The sequence below is a fragment of the Carassius carassius genome, chromosome 37, assembly GCF_963082965.1.
Source record: "Carassius carassius chromosome 37, fCarCar2.1, whole genome shotgun sequence".
Taxonomy (NCBI): domain Eukaryota; kingdom Metazoa; phylum Chordata; class Actinopteri; order Cypriniformes; family Cyprinidae; genus Carassius; species Carassius carassius.
Genome location: NC_081791.1, coordinates 460873 through 476133, shown reverse-complemented (window position 1 = coordinate 476133; position 15261 = coordinate 460873).

Below are 15261 nucleotides of genomic sequence, written 5' to 3'. Positions count from 1 at the left end.
AGAAGGTTTTCGACAAAATCCCAAATACCCGAAAATTTCGTCAGAGCGACGAGCCAATCTGAGACCTGCATCTCGTTCGGCTCGAGCCAAGGATTCCGATGACATAAGGCACGTGGCTCTGCGACGAACCGTTTGGGAGTTACGAGCGATGCCGTACTCTCTGTCGCCGCAGAGCCAGCGTCAGGCCGATCGGGGCGAGGCCCGGTGACGTTGCAGACGGGGGAGGGTACTACCATCACACAGCGTTTCAGGTGTTTCCATCTTTGTTTGATGGTCCTTTTACATTTCAATTTTCTTATTTTTCCGCTTACAGCGCCACCTAGTGGCCTGTCGCAGCGCCCTTTTACACCTGACCGCTGACTGAGCCCCTGCACAGGTGTGCCGATTTGGGTGAAGGGATCTCACTCCTTCCTGGAGTTATAGCCATTTGAGCCACCTCGGCCACACCACCTTGGCACGTTTTGAGGTCCCCTCGCCAAGGTGAATGGAAATTTCCACTTTTTTTGGATGATTATTGACAGTCAGACTCCAGAGAAGCATTCTGTGCTGATCTGGGTGGGACTGGGCCAAATACCTGCCGCTAGTTTGCAAAAGAAGGTTTTCGAACAAATCCCAAATACCCGAAAATTTCGTCAGAGCGACGAGCCAATCTGAGACCTGCATCTCGTTCGGCTCGAGCCAAGGATTCCGATGACATAAGGCACGTGGCTCTGCGACGAACCGTTTGGGAGTTACGAGCGATGCCGTACTCTCTGTCGCCGCAGAGCCAGCGTCAGGCCGATCGGGGCGAGGCCCGGTGACGTTGCAGACGGGGGAGGGTACTACCATCACACAGCGTTTCAGGTGTTTCCATCTTTGTTTGATGGTCCTTTTACATTTCAATTTTCTTATTTTTCCGCTTACAGCGCCACCTAGTGGCCTGTCGCAGCGCCCTTTTACACCTGACCGCTGACTGAGCCCCTGCACAGGTGTGCCGATTTGGGTGAAGGGATCTCACTCCTTCCTGGAGTTATAGCCATTTGAGCCACCTCGGCCACACCACCTTGGCACGTTTTGAGGTCCCCTCGCCAAGGTGAATGGAAATTTCCACTTTTTTTGGATGATTATTGACAGTCAGACTCCAGAGAAGCATTCTGTGCTGATCTGGGTGGGACTGGGCCAAATACCTGCCGCTAGTTTGCAAAAGAAGGTTTTCGACAAAATCCCAAATACCCGAAAATTTCGTCAGAGCGACGAGCCAATCTGAGACCTGCATCTCGTTCGGCTCGAGCCAAGGATTCCGATGACATAAGGCACGTGGCTCTGCGACGAACCGTTTGGGAGTTACGAGCGATGCCGTACTCTCTGTCGCCGCAGAGCCAGCGTCAGGCCGATCGGGGCGAGGCCCGGTGACGTTGCAGACGGGGGAGGGTACTACCATCACACAGCGTTTCAGGTGTTTCCATCTTTGTTTGATGGTCCTTTTACATTTCAATTTTCTTATTTTTCCGCTTACAGCGCCACCTAGTGGCCTGTCGCAGCGCCCTTTTACACCTGACCGCTGACTGAGCCCCTGCACAGGTGTGCCGATTTGGGTGAAGGGATCTCACTCCTTCCTGGAGTTATAGCCATTTGAGCCACCTCGGCCACACCACCTTGGCACGTTTTGAGGTCCCCTCGCCAAGGTGAATGGAAATTTCCACTTTTTTTGGATGATTATTGACAGTCAGACTCCAGAGAAGCATTCTGTGCTGATCTGGGTGGGACTGGGCCAAATACCTGCCGCTAGTTTGCAAAAGAAGGTTTTCGACAAAATCCCAAATACCCGAAAATTTCGTCGAGCGACGAGCCAATCTGAGACCTGCATCTCGTTCGGCTCGAGCCAAGGATTCCGATGACATAAGGCACGTGGCTCTGCGACGAACCGTTTGGGAGTTACGAGCGATGCCGTACTCTCTGTCGCCGCAGAGCCAGCGTCAGGCCGATCGGGGCGAGGCCCGGTGACGTTGCAGACGGGGGAGGGTACTACCATCACACAGCGTTTCAGGTGTTTCCATCTTTGTTTGATGGTCCTTTTACATTTCAATTTTCTTATTTTTCCGCTTACAGCGCCACCTAGTGGCCTGTCGCAGCGCCCTTTTACACCTGACCGCTGACTGAGCCCCTGCATAGGTGTGCCGATTTGGGTGAAGGGATCTCACTCCTTCCTGGAGTTATAGCCATTTGAGCCACCTCGGCCACACCACCTTGGCACGTTTTGAGGTCCCCTCGCCAAGGTGAATGGAAATTTCCACTTTTTTTGGATGATTATTGACAGTCAGACTCCAGAGAAGCATTCTGTGCTGATCTGGGTGGGACTGGGCCAAATACCTGCCGCTAGTTTGCAAAAGAAGGTTTTCGACAAAATCCCAAATACCCGAAAATTTCGTCAGAGCGACGAGCCAATCTGAGACCTGCATCTCGTTCGGCTCGAGCCAAGGATTCCGATGACATAAGGCACGTGGCTCTGCGACGAACCGTTTGGGAGTTACGAGCGATGCCGTACTCTCTGTCGCCGCAGAGCCAGCGTCAGGCCGATCGGGGCGAGGCCCGGTGACGTTGCAGACGGGGGAGGGTACTACCATCACACAGCGTTTCAGGTGTTTCCATCTTTGTTTGATGGTCCTTTTACATTTCAATTTTCTTATTTTTCCGCTTACAGCGCCACCTAGTGGCCTGTCGCAGCGCCCTTTTACACCTGACCGCTGACTGAGCCCCTGCACAGGTGTGCCGATTTGGGTGAAGGGATCTCACTCCTTCCTGGAGTTATAGCCATTTGAGCCACCTCGGCCACACCACCTTGGCACGTTTTGAGGTCCCCTCGCCAAGGTGAATGGAAATTTCCATTTTTTTTGGATGATTATTGACAGTCAGACTCCAGAGAAGCATTCTGTGCTGATCTGGGTGGGACTGGGCCAAATACCTGCCGCTAGTTTGCAAAAGAAGGTTTTCGACAAAATCCCAAGTACCCGAAAATTTCGTCAGAGCGACGAGCCAATCTGAGACCTGCATCTCGTTCGGCTCGAGCCAAGGATTCCGATGACATAAGGCACGTGGCTCTGCGACGAACCGTTTGGGAGTTACGAGCGATGCCGTACTCTCTGTCGCCGCAGAGCCAGCGTCAGGCCGATCGGGGCGAGGCCCGGTGACGTTGCAGACGGGGGAGGGTACTACCATCACACAGCGTTTCAGGTGTTTCCATCTTTGTTTGATGGTCCTTTTACATTTCAATTTTCTTATTTTTCCGCTTACAGCGCCACCTAGTGGCCTGTCGCAGCGCCCTTTTACACCTGACCGCTTACTGAGCCCCTGCACAGGTGTGCCGATTTGGGTGAAGGGATCTCACTCCTTCCTGGAGTTATAGCCATTTGAGCCACCTCGGCCACACCACCTTGGCACGTTTTGAGGTCCCCTCGCCAAGGTGAATGGAAATTTCCACTTTTTTTGGATGATTATTGACAGACAGACTCCAGAGAAGCATTCTGTGCTGATCTGGGTGGGACTGGGCCAAATACCTGCCGCTAGTTTGCAAAAGAAGGTTTTCGACAAAATCCCAAATACCCGAAAATTTCTTCAGAGCGACGAGCCAATCTGAGACCTGCATCTCGTTCGGCTCGAGCCAAGGATTCCGATGACATAAAGCACGTGGCTTTGCGACGAACCGTTTGGGAGTTACGAGCGATGCCGTACTCTCTGTCGCCGCAGAGCCAGCGTCAGGCCGATCGGGGCGAGGCCCGGTGACGTTGCAGACGGGGGAGGGTACTACCATCACACAGCGTTTCAGGTGTTTCCATCTTTGTTTGATGGTCCTTTTACATTTCAATTTTCTTATTTTTCCGCTTACAGCGCCACCTAGTGGCCTGTCGCAGCGCCCTTTTACACCTGACCGCTGACTGAGCCCCTGCACAGGTGTGCCGATTTGGGTGAAGGGATCTCACTCCTTCCTGGAGTTATAGCCATTTGAGCCACCTCGGCCACACCACCTTGGCACGTTTTGAGGTCCCCTCGCCAAGGTGAATGGAAATTTCCACTTTTTTTGGATGATTATTGACAGTCAGACTCCAGAGAAGCATTCTGTGCTGATCTGGGTGGGACTGGGCCAAATACCTGCCGCTAGTTTGCAAAAGAAGGTTTTCGACAAAATCCCAAGTACCCGAAAATTTCGTCAGAGCGACGAGCCAATCTGAGACCTGCATCTCGTTCGGCTCGAGCCAAGGATTCCGATGACATAAGGCACGTGGCTCTGCGACGAACCGTTTGGGAGTTACGAGCGATGCCGTACTCTCTGTCGCCGCAGAGCCAGCGTCAGGCCGATCGGGGCGAGGCCCGGTGACGTTGCAGACGGGGGAGGGTACTACCATCACACAGCGTTTCAGGTGTTTCCATCTTTGTTTGATGGTCCTTTTACATTTCAATTTTCTTATTTTTCCGCTTACAGCGCCACCTAGTGGCCTGTCGCAGCGCCCTTTTACACCTGACCGCTTACTGAGCCCCTGCACAGGTGTGCCGATTTGGGTGAAGGGATCTCACTCCTTCCTGGAGTTATAGCCATTTGAGCCACCTCGGCCACACCACCTTGGCACGTTTTGAGGTCCCCTCGCCAAGGTGAATGGAAATTTCCACTTTTTTTGGATGATTATTGACAGTCAGACTCCAGAGAAGCATTCTGTGCTGATCTGGGTGGGACTGGGCCAAATACCTGCCGCTAGTTTGCAAAAGAAGGTTTTCGACAAAATCCCAAATACCCGAAAATTTCGTCAGAGCGACGAGCCAATCTGAGACTCGCATCTCGTTCGGCTCGAGCCAAGGATTCCGATGACATAAAGCACGTGGCTTTGCGACGAACCGTTTGGGAGTTACGAGCGATGCCGTACTCTCTGTCGCCGCAGAGCCAGCGTCAGGCCGATCGGGGCGAGGCCCGGTGACGTTGCAGACGGGGGAGGGTACTACCATCACACAGCGTTTCAGGTGTTTCCATCTTTGTTTGATGGTCCTTTTACATTTCAATTTTCTTATTTTTCCGCTTACAGCGCCACCTAGTGGCCTGTCGCAGCGCCCTTTTACACCTGACCGCTGACTGAGCCCCTGCACAGGTGTGCCGATTTGGGTGAAGGGATCTCACTCCTTCCTGGAGTTATAGCCATTTGAGCCACCTCGGCCACACCACCTTGGCACGTTTTGAGGTCCCCTCGCCAAGGTGAATGGAAATTTCCACTTTTTTTGGATGATTATTGACAGTCAGACTCCAGAGAAGCATTCTGTGCTGATCTGGGTGGGACTGGGCCAAATACCTGCCGCTAGTTTGCAAAAGAAGGTTTTCGACAAAATCCCAAGTACCCGAAAATTTCGTCAGAGCGACGAGCCAATCTGAGACCTGCATCTCGTTCGGCTCGAGCCAAGGATTCCGATGACATAAGGCACGTGGCTCTGCGACGAACCGTTTGGGAGTTACGAGCGATGCCGTACTCTCTGTCGCCGCAGAGCCAGCGTCAGGCCGATCGGGGCGAGGCCCGGTGACGTTGCAGACGGGGGAGGGTACTACCATCACACAGCGTTTCAGGTGTTTCCATCTTTGTTTGATGGTCCTTTTACATTTCAATTTTCTTATTTTTCCGCTTACAGCGCCACCTAGTGGCCTGTCGCAGCGCCCTTTTACACCTGACCGCTTACTGAGCCCCTGCACAGGTGTGCCGATTTGGGTGAAGGGATCTCACTCCTTCCTGGAGTTATAGCCATTTGAGCCACCTCGGCCACACCACCTTGGCACGTTTTGAGGTCCCCTCGCCAAGGTGAATGGAAATTTCCACTTTTTTTGGATGATTATTGACAGTCAGACTCCAGAGAAGCATTCTGTGCTGATCTGGGTGGGACTGGGCCAAATACCTGCCGCTAGTTTGCAAAAGAAGGTTTTCGACAAAATCCCAAATACCCGAAAATTTCGTCAGAGCGACGAGCCAATCTGAGACCTGCATCTCGTTCGGCTCGAGCCAAGGATTCCGATGACATAAAGCACGTGGCTTTGCGACGAACCGTTTGGGAGTTACGAGCGATGCCGTACTCTCTGTCGCCGCAGAGCCAGCGTCAGGCCAATCGGGGCGAGGCCCGGTGACGTTGCAGACGGGGGAGGGTACTACCATCACACAGCGTTTCAGGTGTTTCCATCTTTGTTTGATGGTCCTTTTACATTTCAATTTTCTTATTTTTCCGCTTACAGCGCCACCTAGTGGCCTGTCGCAGCGCCCTTTTACACCTGACCGCTGACTGAGCCCCTGCACAGGTGTGCCGATTTGGGTGAAGGGATCTCACTCCTTCCTGGAGTTATAGCCATTTGAGCCACCTCGGCCACACCACCTTGGCACGTTTTGAGGTCCCCTCGCCAAGGTGAATGGAAATTTCCACTTTTTTTGGATGATTATTGACAGTCAGACTCCAGAGAAGCATTCTGTGCTGATCTGGGTGGGACTGGGCCAAATACCTGCCGCTAGTTTGCAAAAGAAGGTTTTCGACAAAATCCCAAGTACCCGAAAATTTCGTCAGAGCGACGAGCCAATCTGAGACCTGCATCTCGTTCGGCTCGAGCCAAGGATTCCGATGACATAAGGCACGTGGCTCTGCGACGAAACGTTTGGGAGTTACGAGCGATGCCGTACTCTCTGTCGCCGCAGAGCCAGCGTCAGGCCGATCGGGGCGAGGCCCGGTGACGTTGCAGACGGGGGAGGGTACTACCATCACACAGCGTTTCAGGTGTTTCCATCTTTGTTTGATGGTCCTTTTACATTTCAATTTTCTTATTTTTCCGCTTACAGCGCCACCTAGTGGCCTGTCGCAGCGCCCTTTTACACCTGACCGCTTACTGAGCCCCTGCACAGGTGTGCCGATTTGGGTGAAGGGATCTCACTCCTTCCTGGAGTTATAGCCATTTGAGCCACCTCGGCCACACCACCTTGGCACGTTTTGAGGTCCCCTCGCCAAGGTGAATGGAAATTTCCACTTTTTTTGGATGATTATTGACAGTCAGACTCCAGAGAAGCATTCTGTGCTGATCTGGGTGGGACTGGGCCAAATACCTGCCGCTAGTTTGCAAAAGAAGGTTTTCGACAAAATCCCAAATACCCGAAAATTTCGTCAGAGCGACGAGCCAATCTGAGACTCGCATCTCGTTCGGCTCGAGCCAAGGATTCCGATGACATAAAGCACGTGGCTTTGCGACGAACCGTTTGGGAGTTACGAGCGATGCCGTACTCTCTGTCGCCGCAGAGCCAGCGTCAGGCCGATCGGGGCGAGGCCCGGTGACGTTGCAGACGGGGGAGGGTACTACCATCACACAGCGTTTCAGGTGTTTCCATCTTTGTTTGATGGTCCTTTTACATTTCAATTTTCTTATTTTTCCGCTTACAGCGCCACCTAGTGGCCTGTCGCAGCGCCCTTTTACACCTGACCGCTGACTGAGCCCCTGCACAGGTGTGCCGATTTGGGTGAAGGGATCTCACTCCTTCCTGGAGTTATAGCCATTTGAGCCACCTCGGCCACACCACCTTGGCACGTTTTGAGGTCCCCTCGCCAAGGTGAATGGAAATTTCCACTTTTTTTGGATGATTATTGACAGTCAGACTCCAGAGAAGCATTCTGTGCTGATCTGGGTGGGACTGGGCCAAATACCTGCCGCTAGTTTGCAAAAGAAGGTTTTCGACAAAATCCCAAGTACCCGAAAATTTCGTCAGAGCGACGAGCCAATCTGAGACCTGCATCTCGTTCGGCTCGAGCCAAGGATTCCGATGACATAAGGCACGTGGCTCTGCGACGAACCGTTTGGGAGTTACGAGCGATGCCGTACTCTCTGTCGCCGCAGAGCCAGCGTCAGGCCGATCGGGGCGAGGCCCGGTGACGTTGCAGACGGGGGAGGGTACTACCATCACACAGCGTTTCAGGTGTTTCCATCTTTGTTTGATGGTCCTTTTACATTTCAATTTTCTTATTTTTCCGCTTACAGCGCCACCTAGTGGCCTGTCGCAGCGCCCTTTTACACCTGACCGCTTACTGAGCCCCTGCACAGGTGTGCCGATTTGGGTGAAGGGATCTCACTCCTTCCTGGAGTTATAGCCATTTGAGCCACCTCGGCCACACCACCTTGGCACGTTTTGAGGTCCCCTCGCCAAGGTGAATGGAAATTTCCACTTTTTTTGGATGATTATTGACAGTCAGACTCCAGAGAAGCATTCTGTGCTGATCTGGGTGGGACTGGGCCAAATACCTGCCGCTAGTTTGCAAAAGAAGGTTTTCGACAAAATCCCAAATACCCGAAAATTTCGTCAGAGCGACGAGCCAATCTGAGACCTGCATCTCGTTCGGCTCGAGCCAAGGATTCCGATGACATAAAGCACGTGGCTTTGCGACGAACCGTTTGGGAGTTACGAGCGATGCCGTACTCTCTGTCGCCGCAGAGCCAGCGTCAGGCCAATCGGGGCGAGGCCCGGTGACGTTGCAGACGGGGGAGGGTACTACCATCACACAGCGTTTCAGGTGTTTCCATCTTTGTTTGATGGTCCTTTTACATTTCAATTTTCTTATTTTTCCGCTTACAGCGCCACCTAGTGGCCTGTCGCAGCGCCCTTTTACACCTGACCGCTGACTGAGCCCCTGCACAGGTGTGCCGATTTGGGTGAAGGGATCTCACTCCTTCCTGGAGTTATAGCCATTTGAGCCACCTCGGCCACACCACCTTGGCACGTTTTGAGGTCCCCTCGCCAAGGTGAATGGAAATTTCCACTTTTTTTGGATGATTATTGACAGTCAGACTCCAGAGAAGCATTCTGTGCTGATCTGGGTGGGACTGGGCCAAATACCTGCCGCTAGTTTGCAAAAGAAGGTTTTCGACAAAATCCCAAGTACCCGAAAATTTCGTCAGAGCGACGAGCCAATCTGAGACCTGCATCTCGTTCGGCTCGAGCCAAGGATTCCGATGACATAAGGCACGTGGCTCTGCGACGAAACGTTTGGGAGTTACGAGCGATGCCGTACTCTCTGTCGCCGCAGAGCCAGCGTCAGGCCGATCGGGGCGAGGCCCGGTGACGTTGCAGACGGGGGAGGGTACTACCATCACACAGCGTTTCAGGTGTTTCCATCTTTGTTTGATGGTCCTTTTACATTTCAATTTTCTTATTTTTCCGCTTACAGCGCCACCTAGTGGCCTGTCGCAGCGCCCTTTTACACCTGACCGCTTACTGAGCCCCTGCACAGGTGTGCCGATTTGGGTGAAGGGATCTCACTCCTTCCTGGAGTTATAGCCATTTGAGCCACCTCGGCCACACCACCTTGGCACGTTTTGAGGTCCCCTCGCCAAGGTGAATGGAAATTTCCACTTTTTTTGGATGATTATTGACAGTCAGACTCCAGAGAAGCATTCTGTGCTGATCTGGGTGGGACTGGGCCAAATACCTGCCGCTAGTTTGCAAAAGAAGGTTTTCGACAAAATCCCAAGTACCCGAAAATTTCGTCAGAGCGACGAGCCAATCTGAGACCTGCATCTCGTTCGGCTCGAGCCAAGGATTCCGATGACATAAGGCACGTGGCTCTGCGACGAACCGTTTGGGAGTTACGAGCGATGCCGTACTCTCTGTCGCCGCAGAGCCAGCGTCAGGCCGATCGGGGCGAGGCCCGGTGACGTTGCAGACGGGGGAGGGTACTACCATCACACAGCGTTTCAGGTGTTTCCATCTTTGTTTGATGGTCCTTTTACATTTCAATTTTCTTATTTTTCCGCTTACAGCGCCACCTAGTGGCCTGTCGCAGCGCCCTTTTACACCTGACCGCTTACTGAGCCCCTGCACAGGTGTGCCGATTTGGGTGAAGGGATCTCACTCCTTCCTGGAGTTATAGCCATTTGAGCCACCTCGGCCACACCACCTTGGCACGTTTTGAGGTCCCCTCGCCAAGGTGAATGGAAATTTCCACTTTTTTTGGATGATTATTGACAGTCAGACTCCAGAGAAGCATTCTGTGCTGATCTGGGTGGGACTGGGCCAAATACCTGCCGCTAGTTTGCAAAAGAAGGTTTTCGACAAAATCCCAAATACCCGAAAATTTCGTCAGAGCGACGAGCCAATCTGAGACCTGCATCTCGTTCGGCTCGAGCCAAGGATTCCGATGACATAAAGCACGTGGCTTTGCGACGAACCGTTTGGGAGTTACGAGCGATGCCGTACTCTCTGTCGCCGCAGAGCCAGCGTCAGGCCGATCGGGGCGAGGCCCGGTGACGTTGCAGACGGGGGAGGGTACTACCATCACACAGCGTTTCAGGTGTTTCCATCTTTGTTTGATGGTCCTTTTACATTTCAATTTTCTTATTTTTCCGCTTACAGCGCCACCTAGTGGCCTGTCGCAGCGCCCTTTTACACCTGACCGCTGACTGAGCCCCTGCACAGGTGTGCCGATTTGGGTGAAGGGATCTCACTCCTTCCTGGAGTTATAGCCATTTGAGCCACCTCGGCCACACCACCTTGGCACGTTTTGAGGTCCCCTCGCCAAGGTGAATGGAAATTTCCACTTTTTTTGGATGATTATTGACAGTCAGACTCCAGAGAAGCATTCTGTGCTGATCTGGGTGGGACTGGGCCAAATACCTGCCGCTAGTTTGCAAAAGAAGGTTTTCGACAAAATCCCAAGTACCCGAAAATTTCGTCAGAGCGACGAGCCAATCTGAGACCTGCATCTCGTTCGGCTCGAGCCAAGGATTCCGATGACATAAGGCACGTGGCTCTGCGACGAACCGTTTGGGAGTTACGAGCGATGCCGTACTCTCTGTCGCCGCAGAGCCAGCGTCAGGCCGATCGGGGCGAGGCCCGGTGACGTTGCAGACGGGGGAGGGTACTACCATCACACAGCGTTTCAGGTGTTTCCATCTTTGTTTGATGGTCCTTTTACATTTCAATTTTCTTATTTTTCCGCTTACAGCGCCACCTAGTGGCCTGTCGCAGCGCCCTTTTACACCTGACCGCTTACTGAGCCCCTGCACAGGTGTGCCGATTTGGGTGAAGGGATCTCACTCCTTCCTGGAGTTATAGCCATTTGAGCCACCTCGGCCACACCACCTTGGCACGTTTTGAGGTCCCCTCGCCAAGGTGAATGGAAATTTCCACTTTTTTTGGATGATTATTGACAGTCAGACTCCAGAGAAGCATTCTGTGCTGATCTGGGTGGGACTGGGCCAAATACCTGCCGCTAGTTTGCAAAAGAAGGTTTTCGACAAAATCCCAAGTACCCGAAAATTTCGTCAGAGCGACGAGCCAATCTGAGACCTGCATCTCGTTCGGCTCGAGCCAAGGATTCCGATGACATAAGGCACGTGGCTCTGCGACGAACCGTTTGGGAGTTACGAGCGATGCCGTACTCTCTGTCGCCGCAGAGCCAGCGTCAGGCCGATCGGGGCGAGGCCCGGTGACGTTGCAGACGGGGGAGGGTACTACCATCACACAGCGTTTCAGGTGTTTCCATCTTTGTTTGATGGTCCTTTTACATTTCAATTTTCTTATTTTTCCGCTTACAGCGCCACCTAGTGGCCTGTCGCAGCGCCCTTTTACACCTGACCGCTTACTGAGCCCCTGCACAGGTGTGCCGATTTGGGTGAAGGGATCTCACTCCTTCCTGGAGTTATAGCCATTTGAGCCACCTCGGCCACACCACCTTGGCACGTTTTGAGGTCCCCTCGCCAAGGTGAATGGAAATTTCCACTTTTTTTGGATGATTATTGACAGTCAGACTCCAGAGAAGCATTCTGTGCTGATCTGGGTGGGACTGGGCCAAATACCTGCCGCTAGTTTGCAAAAGAAGGTTTTCGACAAAATCCCAAATACCCGAAAATTTCGTCAGAGCGACGAGCCAATCTGAGACCTGCATCTCGTTCGGCTCGAGCCAAGGATTCCGATGACATAAAGCACGTGGCTTTGCGACGAACCGTTTGGGAGTTACGAGCGATGCCGTACTCTCTGTCGCCGCAGAGCCAGCGTCAGGCCGATCGGGGCGAGGCCCGGTGACGTTGCAGACGGGGGAGGGTACTACCATCACACAGCGTTTCAGGTGTTTCCATCTTTGTTTGATGGTCCTTTTACATTTCAATTTTCTTATTTTTCCGCTTACAGCGCCACCTAGTGGCCTGTCGCAGCGCCCTTTTACACCTGACCGCTGACTGAGCCCCTGCACAGGTGTGCCGATTTGGGTGAAGGGATCTCACTCCTTCCTGGAGTTATAGCCATTTGAGCCACCTCGGCCACACCACCTTGGCACGTTTTGAGGTCCCCTCGCCAAGGTGAATGGAAATTTCCACTTTTTTTGGATGATTATTGACAGTCAGACTCCAGAGAAGCATTCTGTGCTGATCTGGGTGGGACTGGGCCAAATACCTGCCGCTAGTTTGCAAAAGAAGGTTTTCGACAAAATCCCAAGTACCCGAAAATTTCGTCAGAGCGACGAGCCAATCTGAGACCTGCATCTCGTTCGGCTCGAGCCAAGGATTCCGATGACATAAGGCACGTGGCTCTGCGACGAACCGTTTGGGAGTTACGAGCGATGCCGTACTCTCTGTCGCCGCAGAGCCAGCGTCAGGCCGATCGGGGCGAGGCCCGGTGACGTTGCAGACGGGGGAGGGTACTACCATCACACAGCGTTTCAGGTGTTTCCATCTTTGTTTGATGGTCCTTTTACATTTCAATTTTCTTATTTTTCCGCTTACAGCGCCACCTAGTGGCCTGTCGCAGCGCCCTTTTACACCTGACCGCTTACTGAGCCCCTGCACAGGTGTGCCGATTTGGGTGAAGGGATCTCACTCCTTCCTGGAGTTATAGCCATTTGAGCCACCTCGGCCACACCACCTTGGCACGTTTTGAGGTCCCCTCGCCAAGGTGAATGGAAATTTCCACTTTTTTTGGATGATTATTGACAGTCAGACTCCAGAGAAGCATTCTGTGCTGATCTGGGTGGGACTGGGCCAAATACCTGCCGCTAGTTTGCAAAAGAAGGTTTTCGACAAAATCCCAAGTACCCGAAAATTTCGTCAGAGCGACGAGCCAATCTGAGACCTGCATCTCGTTCGGCTCGAGCCAAGGATTCCGATGACATAAGGCACGTGGCTCTGCGACGAACCGTTTGGGAGTTACGAGCGATGCCGTACTCTCTGTCGCCGCAGAGCCAGCGTCAGGCCGATCGGGGCGAGGCCCGGTGACGTTGCAGACGGGGGAGGGTACTACCATCACACAGCGTTTCAGGTGTTTCCATCTTTGTTTGATGGTCCTTTTACATTTCAATTTTCTTATTTTTCCGCTTACAGCGCCACCTAGTGGCCTGTCGCAGCGCCCTTTTACACCTGACCGCTTACTGAGCCCCTGCACAGGTGTGCCGATTTGGGTGAAGGGATCTCACTCCTTCCTGGAGTTATAGCCATTTGAGCCACCTCGGCCACACCACCTTGGCACGTTTTGAGGTCCCCTCGCCAAGGTGAATGGAAATTTCCACTTTTTTTGGATGATTATTGACAGTCAGACTCCAGAGAAGCATTCTGTGCTGATCTGGGTGGGACTGGGCCAAATACCTGCCGCTAGTTTGCAAAAGAAGGTTTTCGACAAAATCCCAAATACCCGAAAATTTCGTCAGAGCGACGAGCCAATCTGAGACCTGCATCTCGTTCGGCTCGAGCCAAGGATTCCGATGACATAAAGCACGTGGCTTTGCGACGAACCGTTTGGGAGTTACGAGCGATGCCGTACTCTCTGTCGCCGCAGAGCCAGCGTCAGGCCGATCGGGGCGAGGCCCGGTGACGTTGCAGACGGGGGAGGGTACTACCATCACACAGCGTTTCAGGTGTTTCCATCTTTGTTTGATGGTCCTTTTACATTTCAATTTTCTTATTTTTCCGCTTACAGCGCCACCTAGTGGCCTGTCGCAGCGCCCTTTTACACCTGACCGCTGACTGAGCCCCTGCACAGGTGTGCCGATTTGGGTGAAGGGATCTCACTCCTTCCTGGAGTTATAGCCATTTGAGCCACCTCGGCCACACCACCTTGGCACGTTTTGAGGTCCCCTCGCCAAGGTGAATGGAAATTTCCACTTTTTTTGGATGATTATTGACAGTCAGACTCCAGAGAAGCATTCTGTGCTGATCTGGGTGGGACTGGGCCAAATACCTGCCGCTAGTTTGCAAAAGAAGGTTTTCGACAAAATCCCAAGTACCCGAAAATTTCGTCAGAGCGACGAGCCAATCTGAGACCTGCATCTCGTTCGGCTCGAGCCAAGGATTCCGATGACATAAGGCACGTGGCTCTGCGACGAACCGTTTGGGAGTTACGAGCGATGCCGTACTCTCTGTCGCCGCAGAGCCAGCGTCAGGCCGATCGGGGCGAGGCCCGGTGACGTTGCAGACGGGGGAGGGTACTACCATCACACAGCGTTTCAGGTGTTTCCATCTTTGTTTGATGGTCCTTTTACATTTCAATTTTCTTATTTTTCCGCTTACAGCGCCACCTAGTGGCCTGTCGCAGCGCCCTTTTACACCTGACCGCTTACTGAGCCCCTGCACAGGTGTGCCGATTTGGGTGAAGGGATCTCACTCCTTCCTGGAGTTATAGCCATTTGAGCCACCTCGGCCACACCACCTTGGCACGTTTTGAGGTCCCCTCGCCAAGGTGAATGGAAATTTCCACTTTTTTTGGATGATTATTGACAGTCAGACTCCAGAGAAGCATTCTGTGCTGATCTGGGTGGGACTGGGCCAAATACCTGCCGCTAGTTTGCAAAAGAAGGTTTTCGACAAAATCCCAAATACCCGAAAATTTCGTCAGAGCGACGAGCCAATCTGAGACCTGCATCTCGTTCGGCTCGAGCCAAGGATTCCGATGACATAAAGCACGTGGCTTTGCGACGAACCGTTTGGGAGTTACGAGCGATGCCGTACTCTCTGTCGCCGCAGAGCCAGCGTCAGGCCGATCGGGGCGAGGCCCGGTGACGTTGCAGACGGGGGAGGGTACTACCATCACACAGCGTTTCAGGTGTTTCCATCTTTGTTTGATGGTCCTTTTACATTTCAATTTTCTTATTTTTCCGCTTACAGCGCCACCTAGTGGCCTGTCGCAGCGCCCTTTTACACCTGACCGCTGACTGAGCCCCTGCACAGGTGTGCCGATTTGGGTGAAGGGATCTCACTCCTTCCTGGAGTTATAGCCATTTGAGCCACCTCGGCCACACCACCTTGGCACGTTT